Source organism: Dendrobium catenatum, unplaced genomic scaffold (assembly GCF_001605985.2).
Source record: "Dendrobium catenatum unplaced genomic scaffold, ASM160598v2 fragScaff_scaffold_156, whole genome shotgun sequence".
NCBI classification, from domain to species: domain Eukaryota; kingdom Viridiplantae; phylum Streptophyta; class Magnoliopsida; order Asparagales; family Orchidaceae; genus Dendrobium; species Dendrobium catenatum.
Genome location: NW_021318618.1, coordinates 6,138,852 through 6,144,851, shown reverse-complemented (window position 1 = coordinate 6,144,851; position 6,000 = coordinate 6,138,852).

Here is a 6,000-nt window from a genome sequence, read left to right as displayed (position 1 = left end):
CTTTTAGGACTGCTCCTGATCACCACACACTCACCACACCAACACTTACATTGACTGTTAATCGTACTGTACGATCCATATCATAATGTATGATCGATTCAAATATAAATGAATTAAATGTTTAATTTAAATGAGAAAAATAAATGTGAGTTATAACTAATCGTATTGTACAATTAACACATCGTAATGGACGATTAACTATTTTCAGAAATCCCACCGTCAAATCCAACTTACTTAAAATAGACAATTTTGAATTTTGAATATTGAACTTTTTGTGTTATACTATTCTATTCGTATTGTGTGATATTTAATTAATGATGCCTAATTTAACTTTGAGGATTAAAAAATCAAATCATATCTATATTAATTACATATCGTACAGTCTGAATTAGCCAATACAATCACCCAATGATACTCTAGATGAACTTTGGTTTGTCTTATACAATCTGATATTTGATTTAAACTAATCGTACATGATGATCTATGATGTCATTGAACTAATCGTACTATACGATCCTAAAATCATATTGTACTATTGAGTCAGTAGAATTGAATAATTAGGATTTTTTTAAGGCCTCTATATAAACTACTTTTATGACTTTTAAGGAGTCTTTTGGTAGTCATATGTGTGTTTCTTATGTGTGAGTTTTGAAGAGAGAGTATTGAGAAAAGAGAGAGAAATGGTGAGGTTGTGTGATAGAGAGAATATCCATGTGGGTTTCAAGGGAGTGTAAGAGGAGTTTCACATTGTTGCTTTAGCCAACTTGCACCTGAGTTCCTTCAAGTGTCAGTATTTTCCTTGAGGGAAACTATCATGCCTCAAGATCTGATGTGAAAAATTTTCTTTTCTTTTAGTTATCTTTCAATTAATATCCAATATTTCTTCATTAACAACCACGTCAATTCGATATTCAAAGTTCTCTAATTGCATTACAAGAAATAAATAAACAACAAAAAATATAATTCATATTACAATAATCAATATTTATATTTTACATCCAGAGTCCCAAAATAATATGTACAATAACTTTTATAAGCTACAAAAAAGAATATACGCAAATCAGAGGAACATAAATAAAATTAAACTAGTTTTGCTAAAAAAAACTATGCATGACATCTAGTGCCTTATGCCACAGGTTCATTAATATTTCCTGTAAACATGTAAAAACTATATAATGAGCATAAAAGATAAGTAAATAATCAAAATCTTACAATCAAAATTAATGTAAAGCTTAAAAAATAATATATTGTAAATCATATTAAAAAAATCAATGGATCCATATATATTATTTTTATCGGTCACCTATATCACTCAATCATTATGAATTTATAATTCAATCAGTTTCACTTAGCTATATCATTCAATCATTCTCGTCAATCTGTCAGTTATACAGTAGTATCAGTATCGGTATATAGTAATAGTAATTAGTATTCATTAATAATTAGTATCAATAATCAGTAATCAATATTCTATCAAATATTTAGATAAGAGTATCCTAAGGATATCATGCCCTTGCACTTATGGCTCCCAATCCGTCACCCCTTATGACTACTAATTAGTGTACTTATAACTCCACTTAAATCATGTGAATCACTCACCATGACTCCATACAATTCTCAATCAATCTCCAACTCCTTATGGCTCCATCAATGAATTTTGAGGTCATCACGTAGGGGTTATCATTTAATATATATTTGATATTAATCAATATATCCTTTCAATTAGATCAGCATCACATTCCAATACATATTAGTCTTACAATCATATCAGTGCATATTACTCCTAGGTATTAGCATATTAAAACATCACTTCAACCCATTTCAGTATATATTTTTCCTACACATTTCACAGAGTTATTCATATACACATTTTTAATTGTTGAAAATATAATAAAATAATAACATATTATTTAGAATAATTAAATCTATAAAATATCAAAAGTTACATCGTGAAAGCTCATGAAATCAGGAGATAATGCATTTTTAATAAATTTAGGAGAGAAAATCCTTAGAAATTAAAATCATCGAAAACAAAAAAAAAATGGTATTTTACTTAAAACAAATAGAATAATACCTATAAAAGAATGGCGGATGACAACCATCCGAAGATCTTTCTCTCTCTTCTTCTCTCCCTTTCCTTCTCCTCTTTCGATTTCTTCCCGAGCAAGACAATGAGAGTGGGGGAAACCCTAAAAGTGAGGGAGGTGATGGCAGAAATACTTATATATACATTGTTAGTGGCTTAGCACCGCTGCACTTAGACCAAGTGTCACAATGTTGCACGTCGAATCTTGAATTACTATAGAAAAGAAGCGTCGTATTGGTAGTTTTTAGCATTGTTGTGCTCTTAACTCTAATGTTGCAGAGCTCATAAGCACAACATTGAAGCGCTCCAGTTCAAATAGAAATTTTAAAATTTATATTTTAAAATATTTTCCATTTTTGGGTAGTTATAGAAGCTCTGTGAAGAATACTTTGGTGTCAAAGGCCATCGACTACTCCGCTGCATTGAGAAGGTGAAAGGGATTTCAACTACTCAATCACACCAAGGAGGTGAAGAGATTCCCACTACTCCGTCCCACCAAGGAGGTGAAAGGGATTTTGACCACTCCACCACACCAAAAATGTGAAAAGAATTTCGACAACTCCACTGCATTAGCAAGGTGAAAGTGATTTAAGTCCGTACGGGCTCCTCCGCATGGGGCTGAAGGGGAGTCACTATTGATTAGTGCAATACCTGAAGAGGACTTCAGGCAGTGGACATAAGTCAATTGAGCAAACCACAATAAAAATTCGATTTGCATTCTTTTTCTTTTCGCATTTATATTTTTCTTGTATATTTATTTTTTTGCAATATGATTTAAGCTTGATTATCATTGTGATACAAAACTCATTGTGGTTGATTGAATTCAATCTTTATTTAAAAGAAACAAAAAAAAAAAAATCAAAGAACAAAAAAAATTTGTTACTTTTTATTTTTTCAAAATCAAAAACAAAAAATTAATATTTATTTTGTTATTTGCTTCCATATTAAATTCTAGTTTTTTTTTTTTTTAATTGAAATATCAATTCACCTCTCTCTTGATGATAAATTTCAACTTCAATCATTAAACTTTCATAACAAAAGGAACTGAAGATTAATCTTTAAGGAAAACACCCTAAAAAAAGACAATAGATTTTAACTTTTTTTTTTTTTTTTTTCTTTTTCTTTTTTTTGCATATGACCATGAGGTTTTGGCCCAATCACCAAATTTTATTTATTTTTTTTTTTAAAAAAAATTCTTTGCTACTAGTGAATTAAAATTTAACGTGTTAAAACTAATTGATTTCAATTCACATCAATTAAAACACCAATTCACCTTCGTCTTGACGAACTTTTATTTGGTCCAGTGAACGTACGTAGAGCTACGTTCGGCCGGCACTAAGATCGCAGGCACAAAACGAGAAAAACCGAGCAATACCAACAATAACGAGAAATATCATTATGTGAAGACAAAATACCGAGTAATAACGAGCAATACCGAGTAATCCCAAAAACTACTCGGTATTGCTCGGTATTGCTCGGTATTACTCGGTATTGATCTTCACAGAGTGGTATTCCTCGTTATTACCAAATAATACCTTGCAATACCGACCAAATACCGAGCAAAAACCGAGTAACAATTCTCTGACCGAATGTAAAATTTCCATCTTGACACACCATTTCAACTTTTAATTAATTTCAACCAACTATTAAACTTTTAGAAGACAAGAAAGTAAAAAAATAATCTTCAAGGAAAACATCATAAAATAAAGGACAATAGATTTTAACTTGTTCAAAAATATTTTAAGTATATCTACAACCACCTAAACAGATCTTCATTCAACTAAATCAGAGATAAACATATGATAAAAAAAAAAATAATGTCTGATATTTCACTTTTATCAATGTTAATATTTTTCATTTTTCTTATTCCTTCTCCAAAACCTAACTATAATTTTTCAGTCATCCATGCTCACCCGAGATAATGTGCATTCTATCATACCACCTCACCAATCACCACCCCTTAGGATTCACAGTCACTAATTTCTTTCATGAAAACCCTTTTTTTTTTTACACAAAATTTATTCAATAAAGAAAGAGGGTTACAACAACAAATGACCAATAGCCCGAGGAACAAAACAGTAAGAACCTAAAAAACCAGACAAATAAGGAGAAGCAGCGAATAGGGACTCAGGAATAGAGTCCCCCAACACCAACCTCACAGCCAAACACAAACCATCAATAGGTGTCAGTTAAATGAATACAGTCCACCAGATTGCCAACCAGCCCAGCCAACAAGGGGAAGCAGGGGCCTCCTCATCGTCCAGCCACATTCTAAAACCACCAACACACCCTATTTCTTCTTGCCTTTGCTTTTATGTTTCTTTCCACCCGCATTAGAAAAATCACGATCGATAGAGCGTTCAATTATTTCCTCAAAATCCTAAAAATCTGTTTACTCTCCGCCAGAAGGAGAGAAAGGGAAACCTCTAAAATCAACCAATCAGTTTGAAGCAAAACAGAGTTTTTCCCAGACTTAACCATATGAGCTTTCATTTCAACATTAGACATAACTGAAATAGGGATATTAATAAAATTAATATTTCCCTCAAAACCATCATTAGGAGTTAATTGATCATGAACCTGCATATTCAACGTCAGGTTAACAAAAGAAGAAACAACATTTAGACTCTCGATAACCAGCGGAGACAATCCCACACAACCAATCAATTTCCGACTAGGAGAAACAGATGAACCAGAAGGCTCAACGCCCACACAATGCACATCATCCACAGCCAAACCGCACTGGGCAGACACATTATCCGCAAAAGATAAAGCAGGTTTAGAATTTAAACTACAATTCAAAATAGCAAGCTCACTTGAACATAACCGCGAAACCTGGGCAACAGGAGCCACCCCCTCTAAAATCACAATAGAGTCCAGCTAGACTAAATTAGAATTAGAATTAACAGGATTAACCCCCTCAAAAACCACAGCATTCTCATCGCTATTCACAGCATAGGCTAATTCTAAAGGGACAGCAACCACAGCATTCACAGAATCCCCCACTGCAGAAATAGGCAAACAAAGGGAAGGAGGTGAAGGAGGAATTAAAGCAGAATTATCGGAAGCCTTGTTAGGTACCCTGTTAGAATTAGGCAGATCAACCACAGGAGGACGACAATTCCCAACTGCATGTCCAATACTTTTACAACAAGCACAAAAAGAAGGTAAATCATCCATAACCACTTGCTGGACATAGCTGAACTTCTCAGAGCCTAACCACACCTTCGGGGTAAGATTTGGTGATATCCAGCTCCACTAAAACACACGCTAAGGACGGCCAAGATCCAATAAATTTAGCAGAATCTATTTTCAAAGGTTTGCCAAAGAGAGAGGCCAAATTGTGAAGGATGCGGGGGGAAAGAGGCGAGGGTGCGGTTACGGAAAGAATACCCAAATTGGGATCACCGACAATTCAACACCGACATCAACAAGGGGCAACCACTTAATAAGCCTCATATATTAATTATAAATCAAATACGATCTATGATAGAAGACCCTACAGTAATCAATGTCATTTACCAGCTTGATAAGAATATGTGACGAATCCAACAAGGTGACCGAAACCTCCCCATTCAGCTTGAGGTTGAAAAAAAATCTACAAATGGTATCAATAGAGGGTCATTTAAAAGGAAAAAACCAACCAACGAGAACTAAAAAGGCACAGCTAAAGACTCTATTTCTTGGTCCAAGATCCAAAGAGAAGATAAGCCACGAAAGGAGGATGCCCAAAGCTCAGGAAAATCAATGATCGAAGAGGAGCCCGCAAGAACATCCAAAAATGAACACGAAAAAGAAAAACCGCCTAAAAAATCAGGGTCGCAAAACTTTGGTGCCATTCTGACACACGCCATAAGGGGGAAAAAAGAACCAACAAACTAAAAACAAAACAAAAAAAAAGGAAACTTCACTGA